Here is a 17,344-nt window from a genome sequence, read left to right on the forward strand (position 1 = left end):
AGTCTCCAAAGGCCCTCGGGAAAAGCAAACTGCTCCGTCCACCGACCAGCTCGCCCTGAGAGGTCGTGGGCCGGGACCTTGCTGACAGCACATCCACGCGTGTGAGGCTTCTGTTGGGGGATCCCTGGGTGGCTCAGAGGTTTAGCACCTGCCTTTGGCCCAGGGCCCAGTCCTGGGGACCCGGGATTGAGTCCCGCATCGGGCTCCTGGCATGGAGCTTGCTTCTCCCTCTGCCTGTGTCTCTGCCTCTCTCTCTATGTCTATCATGAATAAATAAATAAAATCTTAAAAAAAAAAAAAAAGACTTCTATTGGGAAGTATGTCAGATGTTCCTCATGACCGTTTTTTGTTGTTTTTTTTTTTAATTCAACTTTCTATTTTGAGACACCTGTCGATTCCCATAGGAGGTAATCCGGAGAGATCTCTGGGATCTCTCTTTACCAGCCTCCCCCAGCGGTAGCAGAGTTACGAACCCGTAGTTTTGTAAGAATCAGGACCAGAATGAGGAGGTTGACTTTGAAAGCATCAAGGGACAGAACATTCCCATCGCCCCAAGGATTCCCTTCACAGCCCTGTCACAGCCACATACCCTGTCCCCTCCTCGGCCCCCGATATCAGTGATTTCCCTTATCGTGTTCCCCTGATCCGTGATTTCGTTCTTGTTGTTTCAAGAATGTTGTATAAACGGAATGATACAGTTCGTAACTTTGGGGGTTGACTTTTTTTTTTTTTTCCACTCAGCATAATTCCCTGGAGTTTCATCCAGGTCTTGGCTTATATTACAGGTTGTTTCCTGGGGCACCCGGGCGGCCCAGTCGGTTAAGCTCTGATACCAAGCCTGGCTCTTGGTATCGGCCCAGGTCTTGATCTCAGGGTCATGAATTGGTCCCGAATTGGGCTCCACACTGGGCCTGGCGCCTACTTCAAAAAATAAGCAAAGGAAATATATAAATACAAGAAGCTCGTTCCAATGTCCTGCTGAGCGCGATCCCCTGGTAGAAATGTCACCACAGTCTGTTTAAATATTCACACATGGAAAGACATCTGGGCTCTTAGAAATAGAGCTCCTGTAAACACTCACGTGTGGCTTCGTGTGCGAACACGAGTCTTCGTTTCTCCGGAATAAATGCTTGGGAGCACAACTGCTGAGTCATGTGACAGTCGCGCGTCTAGTTTTCCAAGACGTGGCCAAAATTTGCAGAGCGCTTGTGCCGTGTTATGTCCCTGCTCGCAAAGCATGAGCCATCCAGTTCCCTGCATCCTCGCCAGACTTCGCTGCTGCCGCTAGTTTGGGGTGGGCCACGCTGATAAGTGTCTAGTCACACCTCACTGTGGTTTTAGTTTGCGTTTTTCCGTATCGGCTAATGATGTGGAACGTCATTTCATGTGTTTATTTGCCATCTGTATTCCTCTCTGGTGAAATGTCTCTTCATGGGTTTTATCCATTTTATAACTAGATTTTTTTTTTTAATTGAGTGCTGAGAGTTCTTTATATACTCTAGATACCGGGTCTTTGCGGAAGGTGTGGATCGCAAATATTTGCTCCTATCCTATAGCTTCTCTTTGTATTCTTTTTTTTTTTTTTTAAAGATTTTATTTATTTATTCATTCATGATAGACATAGAGAGAGAGAGGAGTCAGAGACACAGGCAGAGACATAGAGGGAGAAGCAGGCTCCATGCCGGGAGCCCGATGCGGGACTCGATCCCAGGACTCCAGGATCACACCCTGGGCCAAAGGCAGGTGCTGAACCGCTGAGCCACCCAGGGATTCCCCTCTTTGTATTCTTTTAACGGGGCCCTTTCTCAGAGCACGTCTGTAATTTTGATGAAGTTCAATGTAACCACTTTTCCCTCCATAGGTCATTCCTTCCAGCGCCATGTCTGAGAATCCTAGATTCTGAGATTTTTCTCCTATGTTCTTTTCTTCTTTTTTTTTTAAGATTTTATTCATTTATTTATTTATTTATTTATTTATTTATTTTAGATTTTATTTATTCATGATAGACATAGAGAGATAGAGAGAGGCAGAGACCCAAGCAGAGGGAGAAGCAGGCTCCATGCCGGGAGCCTGACGCGGGACTCGATCCCAGGACTCCAGGATCACGCCCTGGGCCAAAGGCAGGCGCTAAACCACTGAGCCACCCAGGGATCCGTTCTATCGTTTCACGTTTAAGTCCATGAGTTAATTTTTGCAGTGAGGTCTGAGACACAGGCCAGACAAGAGCCTGCGGCTACCTGCTTGAAAGGGGAACAGAAGGACCCCTAGAGAAGGAAGAAACATAAATGAATGAATACGTCAATATATCGTCACAGGACTATTTTACGTGCTAGTTGTTACTTGTGATGATCACCTTATTAACAAGATAGCAAGGAAAAATCAGCGGTTACTTTTAATAATATTCTTATTTAACAAGCACTTACATAGCAGGTATCACTTGCCAGGTGCTGCGCAGGACTGTTTACAGATATTAACTCATTTAGTTCTCACAACTACCTTACCAGGTAGGTAGGTCCTATCGCTGTCCCCACGTCACAGATGAGGGGGAAAAAAACTGCAGCACAGAGAAATTAAGTAACTGGCTCCATCGGGGTCACACAGCCAGCAGGGGCAAAGCCAGGATTTGAACCCAGTTTGTCTTTAGACTCTGCAGTCTCAATGACATGGTAATTACTGAGAGTTCCTCTTGAGAATTGGATTTTTAAAAAATGTACTTATCTTCATAATTAGCTCATTTGCCTTGAGCTTGACCTTGACGCTCTATTTTAAAGTCACGCCTTCGCTCTCTAAATTTGTCTTGCACGCCACTGACTGAAACACTTAATCATTTCAAAAAATAACCTCTTTCATCGTTTCAGAAAACAGCCTTCCAGGAGAGCTCTGTCCCTGATGCTATCAGAGCCATTATTTTTCTTACGTGGCATTTGTCAAGTAGCTGCAATTTGATAGTGAGGGACCCAAGGTTGAGGTGACACTGCCAGAAAATAAAATAATAGCTGGTTGGTTTCGCAACTCACGACACGGTGCTTCCATTTGCGGGGGAGTCGAAATTCTTTCCAAGGACACGTGAGCTCCACGGGAAGGCCCTAGAAATGGAAGGTCTGCTGGTGGCCGTCTCCATCCTCAAGCAGCCCTCACGCAGACGCGCTCCCCTGCCTGACCCCGACTCCACCGCGAGAACCCCCACAGCCTTCGTTGCCACCTGGGGGGGAGCTAGAGGAGCAACCCCAGAGGAGAGCACGCCCACGGGTCACCCCCTGAGCGCTCCCGAGCCGGGGCTGCACCAACCCTCTTGGAGCAAAGTTGGGTAACACATTGTCTGGAAGCTTCGGCTTTACCTTCCAACCCCACGAGCTGCTCCTTGACCTCCATTCCTTTGCGGTCAAGACCACCTCAGCTCCAGCACTGGGGACTCTGGGAAGGACTCCACTGACAGCCGAGCCTGCCCACCCCCCCCCGCACCCCCGTGCCCGGCCACCTGGACCCCAGCCTGCAAGTCCCGGGGAAGGGCCACCGAAGGCCCAGCTGTGGGCCTGGCACGCCCTTTGTGGCCCACGTTTGCTATTTCGGGATCCCAGTTGGGTTCACACCCATTGAGACTTTATTATTTACTCCCCTGGAACAGTTTTTGAAGCTTTAGTTAGGTGTGGACTCCTCGAGGGCAGAAATTTCTGAATTTTCTTTGTAATCCCAGGACTTGGCAGCTGGCAGGGAACTCCGCAGCCGTGTGGGCCTGGAGGAAAGGCAGCCAGTCTTCCTACCTGAGCTGGAGGCAACAATTGCACAGGTCTCCTTTTTTCCTATAAATACTTTTCCCATGGGTGAGGATATAGGGTTTATACCCTTTGCAATCCTGCTGTTTTCAACTAGCATGGTATAGGCATTTTCCTGGGTGCTATGGCCTGAGTAATCGTGCCCCTGCCCCAAATGGATATGTTGGAAACTTAATGCCCAGGGTGATGGTATTAGAGGTGGAGCCTCTGGGAGGGCGGCAGGCCATGAGCCTGGAGTCCTCATAAGTTGGGATTAGTGTTCCTATAAAAGAAGCCCCAGAGAGGTCACTTGCCTCTTTGACCACATGAGGGTACCGAGAGAAGTTAGTGACCCCACGAGGACCCTTACCCAGCCATGCTGGCACCCCGGTCTTGGGCTTCCAGCCTCCAGAACTGGGAGAAATACATTTCCGTTGTTTATAAGTGACCTAGTCTCTGGTATTTTTTTATAGCAGCCCCAATGGACTAAGATCCTGTATTACCACAGATTCTTCCCGTTTTCTCCATGCGTGCATCTGGTGTGCATGTGATTAAAATATTTGTATGAATGTACCAAAATTTTCTAAGCCCTTTTTTCTTTCTTTCTTTTCTTTTTTTTTTTTTTTTTTTTTTTTTTTTTTTTTTTTTTTGGTGCATTTAGATTATTTCCTCTTATTAACTCTTGTAAATAAAACCGTGGCCAGCTCTTTCATGTGCATTTTGGCTTGGTTCCTTAGGATTCCCTGAACTGGAATTGCTGGGTTAAAGGGAATAAACAGCTTTTGCTAATTTGATAGTTTAAAACACGTCATTGTGTAGTTTTAATCTGTATTTCTTTCCTCGCTAATGGTGCCAAACATTTTTCTTTATCTTTGTTTACTAACTGTATTTCCTCCTCTGTGAATTGTCTGTCTGTGTCCTTTCTCCATTTACCTGGTAGGGTCTTAATGTTCCTCTTACCTATTTGCATGAGTTTTTTTTTCATTTTAAAGATTCTCACCCATGTCCTCTTTGCTGAAAACAATTTCCCTCTTTCTGTGGCCTGGATTTTAATGCTGTGGTGTTTGTTTATTGATACAGATATTTTCTGATTTTTTATAACTTAAACTTTCTCTTGTACTTCTATTGTTTCTACCACGAAATTCTTGAGAGGCCTGTAACCACTACGTCACTTTTCAAAACTCCAGTCTCTCCAGAATCCACCATCACCCAGCTGTTGAGTCTTGACTCTGTACAAGCTGCTCTCTATAAAGTCACCAATGACTTTCCACCACCCTTTCAGTCTTGTGGCCTCACCTGACCCCCCTGGAGGCATCTGGAAGGTGGAGAGCATCTCTCCTCTTGGCCTCCAAGGTGGACCTGGTGGTTGCCTCCTCAGCACCATCTGCTCTTTCTCCTTGGCTGCTCCTTCTCGGTTCCCTTCACCAGATCCTCCTAATGCTCCCATTTCCAAAGGGTCTGAGACATGTCTACCCTTGTTCATTAAGTCTTATTCCTTGGGTGATTAATCTTATTCAGTCCTGTAGCTATAAATGCCAACCCCGTGCTGGTGACCCCCAAATTTCTATTGCCAAACTCCATACTCCAACTTCCTCTGCAACATCTCCCCTTGGATATCGAATAGGCATCTCAAGCTTACTGTGGCCACAAGACCAAAGTCAAATCCTTGATTTACTCTCCTAGACTTGTCCTCTCTATCCCAGCAAACGGCCACCTCAACCTACGGATGCTCACACTGAAAGCTTTGGAGTCATCTTCGACTCCACTTTCATACCCTAAATCCAGTCTATCAGCAAATCTTTTCAAATGCATCTGGAATCCAATCACTTCTTACTTCTGCCCCTTCCAAGACCCCATTATCCCTCACCTCTACTGCAGTAGAATCTCACCTGGTCTTCCTGCTTTCACTCTTGGCCCTTGTATCATCTGTTTCCTTTTAAAAGTGGGGTAAATTGTGGTCATACCATGCTTGGAACCCTCCAATACAGTCTTTACCATGTCCTGGAAGTCTGTACCTAATGTCTCCCACCCCACTTTTTTTACTGTCTTCTTTGCTTACTCTGCTCCAGCCAGGTTGGTTGTGTGATTCATTGAAGATAACCGAGCATGCTCCCAGGAGCCTCAGAGAGCTCCCACCTGTTCTTCCCTCTACCCAGCATACTCTTCCACAGATACCCTTGCTGCCTCTTCTGCTTCAGATTCCACCCCAGTGTCATCTCATGAAAGAGGCCTTCCCTTATTCTGTTTTATCTTTCTTCATAGCATTCATCGTCACCTACATGTAATGCATCTATTTACGCTTACTGTCTATCTCCCCTGACGAGACTGTAGCTCCAGTGGTAGAAACCTCAAAGTGGTTCCCCATCACCCGCACCTTCCGGTATTCATGCCCTTAGAGAATCCTCTTTCCTTCAGTGGGAGCTGAACCTAGGGACTAATTTCCCAACAAATAGGGTATGGAAAAAGTTATTGGACATCGCTTCTAAGATTAGAATTACAAAAGACTGACTGCTGTCCTGCCTCTTACTTGACCTCTGGCCCAATGGAAAGGCTCACGTCGCAATGAGCTGATGCCTCTGGCCAACAGCCAGGAAGAGATGAGGCTAACAACCACATGAGTGAGCTGGGAAGTAGATCCTCCCCTACTAGACCTTTAGATGACTACAGCCTTATGAGAGACCCCAAGCCAGAGTCCCTAAGCCACGCCTAAATTCCCGACCCATGGAAATGGTGAAATAATAAACGTTTGTTTTTTTAAGCCTCTGAGTCTCGGAGAAATGTGTTACGCAGCAATCCATGACTAAAACAAGGTCCAGTGGAGCAGGATTCCTATTTGTTTTGTTCACAGTATCCCCGACCTCTAGAAAAGCACACGCAGTAGTTAAGTCAGCAATATTTCTGAATGAATGAATGAACTTCAGTTGTGCTAGGAAGACAGGCTGTTTTGTTCCGGATGTGGTGTGCCCGTGTGAGCACTGGAAACTACGTCAGCCGTTTTATGACTGTTTGTTAAGCCGTCCTGCATGCAGGGACAACACGGGGGGGGGGGGGGGGGGTGAGTGGGCAGAGCCGAGAAAATAAAGTCAGAAACCCAATGAACACACCTGCCCTACCTGTCAATTGTTTTGTTACTTGAGCAAAATGTAAACTAGCTTGGGTTGACTTTTCAATCATTTGAAATGAAAGGCATCCTATTACAGTTTTTATGGCATCATTCTCTTCCCAGCCCCCAAACGTTCTTTACCTTTTTCTTTCCTCCATCTACCCCCAGAGATTAGGTGTCACCTCAGTTTGCATTCTCCCTTCTTCTCTAGCAAGACAACCCTGATTTAGTGAGAGCAGTGAGGGGCTTAACTAAAGAACTACATTTCCCAGCCTCCCTTGAAGATCAATCATGTGACTAAGTTCTGGGGAGGGTAAGCAGAAATTATGGGGTGGGTCTTCTGGAAAGACTTCCTTAAAATCAGCTTCACTGGGCTGCCCTCTTCCACCGGCCTGCTTCCTGAAATGTGATTGTGGGACCTAAGGTGACCGTCTCATGATGGAAGCAGATGTGAGGGTGAAACACACACACTAAATATAGTGGAAGAAAAAAATACGGGCCTACGTCTTTAACGAAGTGTCTGAGAACCCCGCCTCAGAACCTCTGTGATGACAGAAATACAAATCCTAATCTTGTTTTTAATCCTAAGTGACATGACCCTTAAATAGGAACTTCCTGGCATCTGTCCTTGCCTTCTCCCTTCATGCACACACACACCTCTCCCAGCTCATCTCCTCCGCTTTGCTTCAAAGACTCCAGGAACCGTCTACATAATAAAGACTCCCAAACTGATGCCTGCACCTCCTGCCTATTTCCCAAGCTCTAGACCCAGACTCACAAGTGACTCCTAGATATCCCAACTAGATGGCACTCCAGAAGCATTTGGGGATAGCGTGGATGGTGGAGTCAGGTAGATACGGTTTCCAACCCTGACTCCATTACCCTGAGTAACGGTTGGGTGAGCAACAGCATCTCTGAGCCTTAGTTATCTGAGACATAATGAACCTACTACTCCTACTACTTTGTAGGGTTTTTATGACAACAATATATGTAAAACAGTGCTTGGCCTAGACCCAGTGCTAGATGCCTTTAATCCTCCCCCCCACCACTACCCATCCCCACCCACACCCATTTCCACTATCTTCTGTCTTCACCAACTGCCCAATCTCCCAAGATAGAAGTCTTGAAATCTTCTTCAGCTTCTGTCAGACCCCATCATTCCCCCATAGCCAGTCAGTGACCAAATTCTGTTGGTTCTATCCTAGAACGGTGACCATGCTTTTCTGTCTCCATTATTACTCTTATTTCTATGGCCAATCATAGGCTCTTCACAATTTAACCTCCCACCCTTCTATCAGAGTTGTCTTCTTGGAAACAAAACAAAATGAAAAAGACAAAACAACAAAACAAAACAACAACAAAAAAAAAAAAACAGGATCTTGTGTCAGCATAGCTTATGGACATTTCCTGAATTTTCTTGCCTACAGAATGAAATCCAAATTCAAGAAATGGTCATCCAAGCCTGTCTCAATCCATCCCCTTCAGCCTCTTGCTCCTCTTCCCTGGTTCTCACCATTCTTGGGCCCTTCCCCGACTCTGTCTTCACACTGTTGGGATGTATGTGTTCTGCCCTTGGTCCTTTAAACCACACTATCACCATCGGTCTATGGCCTAATAACTAGAAGTTTAAACTTTTCTCCCTCCATTTCCCCCTTTGCCTCCACCCACTGTAAAGAGTTCTGTCCTTAGTATCAGGGGAGGTTGGGCAGGTGGACCACAGAGTTGGCCTGGAGACACTTGCCTTCCTGGCTTGTATTTCCTGAGTCCTAAGCCCTTTATGCTGAATAGATGAGCGTGTGCCTTGGGTGGAAGCAGGGCTGGAGAGGGATATTTCTCCAAAACCAAGAAGAGAGGTCTGAGCCTGGAGAGAAAAAAGAGGTCCCTAGGGCCACCAGCAGCAGGTACCTGTGCCCTGCTTTCTAGATGCACCAAAGGATGCAGCAGGCACTTGGTGGGAATACCTATGATACACCAGGGAGAAGGGTTTTGTGTCATTTAGACAGTGGTGCGGGGGACCGCACAGCCCTGCAGGCCGAGTAACACAGCAGGATTTTAGCACAGCTCTGAGTGCAAGGGGAAGGCCCAGCAATGGCTAAGACTGACCTTCCTACAAGCCTAGTGAGATGGGGGCTGACGGGGAGTTGAAGCTGGATGATAAGAAATCATGAAATGGGATATTTAGTGCCCTGAGTTTCTTAAGTTGCTTGAGAAGCAGGCCCTGACCCAACCTCTTAGGCTCTTGCCCTGCCCCTCCCTGCCTGCCCTCTGATACCTTGCTCTTGTCTTTCTGCCCCAGATTTCTGGCTCCCCAGACCTGCTGCCAGGAGTTTTTGCCAACCCTCACAGCTTCCCTCCTGGTTCTCTGGACTTTGAGTTTCCTGCAGGGCTGTCTACTCTGCCAGAAGCTTGTTCCAACAAGCCCCCACCCAGCCAGGCCAGCCTCTAGCCCCAGAGGCTAGGGGCGAGAAGGGACACAAGCACAGAAGGCTTTTTTCTCTCTTCTCTACCTAGCAGAGTGTTCCTTATCCTCCAGGGCTTTCCTCACATGTCACCTCCTGGGAGCCTTCCCTGACCTCCCTAGCCAGGGTTCCTTCCCTGGGCTTCATAGCATCTTGCTTAGGTCTCTGTGCTTCCCACAATGTATTATTTGTGTGTTTATACCGTGGCTTTTGCACCTTGACTATGAACACTTTGGGGGTAGGAACCACGTCTCATTCACCTGGCGCAGTGTCAGCTGCAGAATAGGGCGTTGCAAATGCTTGCTAGATGCCGGATCTCACGCAGTCCCCCAGACTCTCGTGCATCATTCTTTCCTGTTGCTCTGTATTGTGTAGAGAAGCACGTGGCTGCAAGTAATAGAGAACCTGACTACAGTGGCTTAAATAGAGAGCTCTTTTTCTCATGCAGAAAGAAGCCTGTGGGTAAGTGGCTCAGGCCTGTCGGACGTGAAGCTTCCTCCCATCTCCCTATCCCGCTGGTTTCAATGAGTTGGTCCTACGATGGCTGCTGTACCTCTGAGCAGAACATAGAAGTTCTAAGGAAAAGGTAGGAAGGGTGAAGAGGCAAGTATGTGTCTTGTCATCAGGAAAGCACAGGTTTTCCCAGAAAGCTTCCATTTACACCTCATTGGCCAAAACTATGTCCCGTGACCATCCTTAGCTGCAAGGGAGGCTGAGAAAGGAGGGGAAGGCCAGGGGAAAAGTGGAGAGGCCATGGTATGAATGAGAACATCCTTGGGCTGCATCCCCGGCCTACCCAACCACAAAGGCCGGAGGTGGGGCCTGCGCTCTGTGCTGCCACACGCCTTCTAAATGATCCTCATTCAGCCGAAGTCAGACGACCGTAGTCATAGAATATGGCCAGTTGTGTGGGAGGAAAAAGAATCCTAGACTAGAATTGAAATCGCTCATTTTTTTTTTTACTATAATTTTGCCACGGGCTGGCCAGGAGACTTGAGTTTTCTGATCTATAAAATGGGAATATTAACGGTTACCCCGACTTCATTCACTGAATTGTTACGGAGACCACTTTAAATATTGAAGATGAGGGGTGCCTGGGTGGCTCTGTCGGTGAAGGTCTGTCTTCAGTTTAGGTCACGGTCTCAGGGTCCTGGGATCGAGCCCCTGCTCAGCAGGAAGTCTGCTTCTCCCTTTCACTCTGCTGCTCTTCCTGCTTGAGCACTCTCTCTCTCGCTCTCTCTCTCTCTCTCTCTCTCTCTCTCAAATAAGTAAAGGAAAATATTTAAAAATATATAAGTATTGCAGATGAAAACATATCGGAAAATGTAAGTCATCCGACAACGATACTGATTTTTGGAAACGCAACAGTTCGCAGTGCAGTTTCTGCAGCCGACGGCTTCAGCAGAGTACCGACGCCTGGGAAAAAGCAAAACTATTTGTAAAAAGCAAGAAGAGATCGAAAAATTGCGACAGTAAGGGACAAAAATAGAAATGGAAACCACAGACGTTCAAAATACACTGTTATCAAAAACAAATGTTTGCAGCAGCCCGGGCTGTGCTGCGACAGGTGGTTTCCAAGAGGGGAAGGAGGACACGGGCGGGGGCCAAACAGGCGCTTCAGAGGCTCCAGGAGCCTTGGAGGGAAGGGGCTGCAAAGACACAGGGAGCAAACCGAAGGGGGGGGTGCTGGGGGCTAGGGGATCCACAGCTCGGGTTCAAGGGCGCTGAGCGGCCGCCCCCACTGCTCACACTGCCCCCCCCCCCGCCTCCGTGTTGGTCCAGGCCCATGGTCATGGTGGACAGTCACCGGTGGACTTCGGCGGGTCCCTGGCTGCTCCCCAAGCGCCCCTGGTGAGCTCCGCTGAGGACACGCCCCGCGGGAAGCACAGCTTCAAGGACAGCGGCCTAGGCACCGAGCCAGAACACTGTCCTGCCCCACCTGTGCCCTTACCTGTGTCCTGCCCCGCCTGCCCCGCCCCACCTGTGCCCTACCTCAGTCCTGCCCCATCTGTGCCCTGCCTGTGCCCTGCCCCGTCTGTGCCCTTCCTCAGTCCTGCCCCACCTGCGCCCTACCTCAGTCCCACCCCACCTGCCCTGCCCCACCTGCACCCTTCCTCGGTCCTGCCCCACCCGTGCCCAACCTGGGTCCTGCCCCACCTGCCCTGCCCCACCTCTGCCCTACCTCGGTCCTGCCCCACCGGTACCCTACCTGGGTCCTGTCCCACCTGCGTCCTACCTGGGTCCCACCCCACCTACACCCTACCTGGGTCCCACCCCACCTGCCCTGCCCTACCTGTGCTCTACCTGGGTCCTGCCTCACTTGCCCTGCCCCACCTATGCCCTACCTGGGTCCCACCCCACCTGCCCTGCCCCACCTGTGCCCTACCTGGGTCCTGCCCCACTGCCCTCCCCACCTGCGCCCTACCTCGGGAAAGCTGCCTGTAAAAACAGAATAAAAGGAAGCGTTGGCAGGCGGGCCCACGACCAGGCAGCGCCACAGCGGAGCTCAGGCTGCCCCAAAGGTGAAGCCAACACGGATGGGGGTGCAGGGTCGTGGGGTCCCGGGCCACACGGGCCAGCACGGTGACCACACGGCTCGCAAACTGCAAACACAGCCACATGCCCCTCGGCTGCTGGGACACGGTGGCCACATGCACCTGAGGGCTGCGGTGTCACCAAGCCCCTGCAGCCCGGCCCGGCTCAGGGAGAGGCCCTGCGCCCAAGCACTCGGGCCCCTTGGGTCGGCCTCCTGTGATGGGCCCTGCACCGGGCAGCCCCGCACAGCCTCCCCTCTCCTGGCCCCGCGGGTGCCAGTGGATGCCCAGGCCAGCGCCACCTCCACAGGCGGGCACTTTCCTCTGTCCTGCGTCTGTCCTTGCCTCCTAGGGGACAGTTCTGGGGACCGTGGAGCCCCCAGAACAGGTACGGAGATGTGGTCAGTGGGGCAGCGGGTGTCGGGTTAGGATCCCAGGGGTCAAGGGCGAGCCCTGTGGCTCCAGGTCAGTGGCTGGGGTAGGTCGCGTAGCACCCCCCCTCCCACCCCAACTTGGGCACTCGAGCGCTCTGCTTCTGCCCCCCCCCCCACGCCCGCAGCCACGGCCTCAGATTGTCCACCACACGGTCGGTCCCACCAGCAATGCCAGCGGCTGTGACTTCGCCCACAGTAAAGATCCGAAGTAAGTCCGGAAGCTCCCTGTGAAAAGGAATCGCCTGGTGTTATGGCGGGAATTGCGGGTCACCCTCGTCCCCCAGCACCTAGAAGGGGACCATATTTGGGTGGCCAGAGCCTCTACAGAGCTCTGGGTTCAACCCAGGCGGCCTGCGCGGGCTCCCACCTGGCTCCGACGGCCGCCGAGCAGACCACGCGGGAAGGCCACCTCCCAGCCACGGACACAGGCCTCACAGAGACCCGTCCTGTCGACGCCTTCATCTTGGACGTCCAGCCTCCAGACCGGGGGAAATAAACGTGTGGTGTGACGCCACCAGGCCGTGGCACTCGGTTCCGGTGGCCCCAAACTACTTCACTCGGGCCCTCCGTCTCTGCTTCCTCTCCCCACAGTCTCTCTTCTTTGCGATCTTCCTTTAATTCATCAGAATCCCACAGCCACCACCCACCAGAACTGTGCCTCTGAGGTCACCCCGACCCACCCGTCTGGCCGGATGCAGAGACCGGTTGGCTGTCCTGCATCACATCTGGCCCTCTCCGTCCACAGCCGGTCACACTTTTTTTTTTTTAAGATTTTATTTATTTATTCATGAGAGACACAGAGAGAGAGAAGCAGTGACACAGGCAGAGGGAGAAGCAGGCTCCATGCACCGGGAGCCCGATGTGGGACTCCATCCCGGGACTCCAGGATCACACCCTGGGCCAAAGGCAGGTGCTAAACCGCTGAGCCACCCAGGCGTCCCTAGTTCTGTGACTTTAAATATTACAAAGCTGGTAAGTCACACATTCATGTCACCAGCCCCCACCTGTCCCTTTAGCTCTGGGCTCAGAGTTGATTGCCCCGAACGTTTCCCCCGAGGTGTCCAAAGAGCATTTCAAACTCCACGTCTGACCCTCCGGGGTATCAGCTTCTCATGTCCCGTCGCAGGGAGAATGAAATCCAGACTTCTTGTCCCCGCTTGCAGGCTTCCTCGTGACCCCGCTGACCTCCTCTCCTTCCACTGCACCCCCTCCTACCCTCCAGCCACGTGTGGGGCCCTGTGCACACCTCTGATCGGCCTTTGCACTCACCGCCCCTTCGGCCTCGACTACGAGTCACAAGCTAGAGCTTCACAGGGCTTACTTGCTCCTTGACGTCATTCGGGGCTTGGCTCAAAATCCACCTTCCTGAGAGGCCGTCTGCGACCCCCATCTCACATATCACGCTCCGTCTGGAAGGTTGTGGAACTCCGTCCTCTCGGGTTGCACGTACAGCCTTTTAATAAGCTCATAGTATAGTGTCAAGCGTTACATGACATGCCCTGCACGCGGGATCTCGTTTGGTCCTCAGAAGCACCTCCTAGAGGCCGTGTTACCGTCCCCGTTGCAGATGAGGAAACGACGGCAAAGAGCGGTCAAACCCAACGTCAGGTAACTTGCGCTAAGGTCTGAGTCCAGAACTCGTGCTCTTAACCATTAGATACGCCTGCTGCCTCTCCCTTTAAATACTATTCTTAATTATGGACGCTATGGCCTCCACGCTTGGATGGTTTCAGTTGCACTTGTGTTTGAGCAGGTAAAGTAACTCAGGTGTATCAGGGGGTGTGCTGGGGAAGAAGAGGGCCTGTTTTCCACACTCTGGTTTTAAATGTTCAGATCTTACAAAATGCATGTGAGGTAGGGACATCAAACATGGGGGATCCCTGGGTGGCTCGGCGGTTTAGTGCCTGCCTTCGGCCCAGGGCCTGGCCCTGGAGTGCCGGGATCGAGTCCCACGTCGGGCTCCCTGCGTGGAGCCTGCCTCTCTCTCTTCCTATGTCTCTGCCTCTCTCTCTCTCTGTTTCTCATGAATAAATAAAATCTTTTAAAAAAAAAAAAAATCAAACGTGGGTCTAGACCTCCGTGCTTCTTGCTTCTGTAGACTCACTAAAGACGATGCGAGCATTTTGTCCTTAACACTGTTGGGTTTTTTAAGCTCAGGTTCTGAGAAGCTATTAAAGCTTTCAGCTTTTAGGTCTTTCCTTTAAAAAGAAAAAAATCCTATTTCCACAAGGTGATTAGAAACAAAGCTATTAAAGTAAAATCCTCAGAAAAAGGTCTGTGTGCTGCTGAACACATTTATTGAACACCTCCTGTCCCAGACCCGTTTCTGATTGCGTTTGTCTCCCCGAGTTGACCCTAGTTGCCCTCTCTTACAGTTGAGGACGCCGTGGGGCTCAGGGGGTAGGGAACTGTCCCCGTACAGAGCGGAAGCTCCGCAATTTCCTCTCCCTTCCTTACCAGACGACAGCACATGCTCCACATGGCCTCCCCAGCGTGCAACACAATTGGTTACCTGAGGCTCATCCTGTGAGACCTGTTCTCAGGGCTCTAAAATTTAGTTCCATGTTACAATAAAAGTGAAAAGTTACTTCCCAGGGACCTATATGCCTATCTGGGAGTGTCGTAGAAACCACCCCCCCCCCAAAAAAAAAAATCTGCAAAGGAATTTAAAGTTCTGGGGCACCTGGATGGCTCAGTCCATTGAGCATCCGACTCTTGATTTCAGCTCAGGTCATGGTCTCAGGGGTCCTGGGGTCAAGCCCCCTGTGGGGAGCCTGCTGGAGGCACTCTCTCTCCCTCTGCACCCCCCTCTCCCTGCTCATGCACTGGCACACACTCTCTCAAATAAATACATCTTTAAAATAGATTTAAAAGGAAAATTTAGGGGATCCCTGGGTGGCTCAGCAGTTTGTCGCAGCCTTTGGCCCAGGGCGTGATCCTGGAGTCCCAGGATCGAGTCCCGTATTGGGCTCCCTGCATGGAGCCTGCTTCTCCCTCTGCCTGTGTCTCTGCCTCTCTCTCTCTCTCATGAATAAATATTTTTAAAAAAGATAAGAAGCTTCTTTCTAATTCCCCCAATTCCCCTCTGTGGAGTTCGGGGAAGCCTGCCGTGTGGGCCGCGGCCCTTCCTGGCGCCAAGCCGTGCCGGTCCCGCGCTCAGAGCCACGGCAGCCTCCGGTTTGCTGGTGAGGCGCTGGCCGCCCAGGTCGGCTCCCCCAGTTCCCGGGCGGCTCCCGAGGCCGCTTCCCCGTCGGTTGCCCGGGCCCTGCTTGGGCTTCCTCGCAGCATGGCGGCCCCTCGGCACGGCCTTCCCGGCGCAGAGCGGAGCTTGCCGGCCCTGGGTGTCGCGCGCCCCACGGCCTTAGAGCAGCCGCCCCGCCCCGTTGTACCGCCAGGTGCAGTCCCAGGCCAGCCCCAATTCAAGGGGCAGAAGAGCGGTCTCCACTCGTGACCGAAGAAACGCTGCGTGGCGGCCCGGGAGCGGGGGGGCTGCGCGCCCTACACCTTGCCCTGGGCGGCGAGGGCCTTGTCGGCTGGAGAAGGCAGGTCCCAGCGTGACTGCTCAGGATGCGACCGCAGACCCCTCGTGGCTTTGCTCCGGCGGGAGGATGCTCTCTCCGTGGCTCTGAGGCAGCAGCAAGAGACGCTGGGGCTCCGCAGCCGCTGTGACATTTGGGAGACAACGTCCCGGTGAGCCCCATGCGCCAAAAGCCAGACTCTAAAGCACACTCAATTCCGCGACATTGTCCACCGCACGTTACAGCCTCAGTCTCCCCTAAGGGCCACCGTGCTTTTGCTAGGACTTCTGGGTTTCGGACGATCCCCTGCACTTTGATTTACACCCTTTAAAACCCGTGTTGTGGGAAACGGGCTGAGCACAGGTTCTTGGGAGGGACCCAAGTGACAGTCCTTGGGACCCGGCATGAGACACCGGGAGTGTTGGCTATCCGTCCCGCCGGGGCCAGAGGCTCCCACCTCGGTCTGCAGGCTCCGCAGGCCGCCCTCACCTCTGCCCCACGAGATGCCACACGCTCATCCACCGCCCGTCGGCAGCGCCTGCGTTGGAAAGCACTGCCCGCGCCTGCAGGCGGCCAGGAGCACGCTGCCTGGGAATGCCAACGGCTGCGGCTACGGGTCTCTAAACAGTAAGGCAGGGTCCCACCCTCCGGGCCCTGGGAGCTCGGGTGCAGGGCGCTGGAAGCAGCAGCTGTCCCTGCACTCCTTCCTCCAGGCTTCTTCACGTCAGCGGGCACATGGTGTGCACACACACACACACACACACGCACCCCGGGTCAGCAGGAAAACAGACACACACAGCAGGAACACACACAGTGGGAACACACACACACAGTGGGAACACACAGACACACACAGACACACACAGAGCAGGAAAACAGACACACACACAGCAGGAACACACACAGTGGGAACACACAGACACAGCGGGAACACACAGACACACACAGTGGGAACACACACACACAGTGGGAACACACAGACACACACAGACACACACACAGCAGGAAAACAGACACACACACAGCAGGAACAGACACAGCGGGAACACATAGACACACACAGTGGGAACACACACACACAGTGGGAACACACAGACACACACAGACACACACACAGCAGGAAAACAGACACACACACAGCAGGAACACACACAGTGGGAACACACAGACACAGCGGGAACACACACACACACAAACACACACAGTGGGAACACACACACACAGTTGGGAACACACAGACACACACAGACACACACACAGCAGGAAAACAGACACACACACAGCAGGAACACACACAGTGGGAACACACAGACACAGCGGGAACACACAGACACACACAGTGGGAACACACACACACAGTGGGAACACACAGACACACACAGACACACACACAGCAGGAAAACAGACACACACACAGCAGGAACACACACAGTGGGAACACACAGACACAGCGGGAACACACAGACACACACAGTGGGAACACACACACACAGTTGGGAACACACAGACACACACAGACACACACACAGCAGGAAAACAGACAC

The sequence above is a fragment of the Vulpes lagopus genome, chromosome 9 (genome assembly GCF_018345385.1).
Source record: "Vulpes lagopus strain Blue_001 chromosome 9, ASM1834538v1, whole genome shotgun sequence".
Classification (NCBI taxonomy): Eukaryota; Metazoa; Chordata; class Mammalia; order Carnivora; family Canidae; genus Vulpes; species Vulpes lagopus.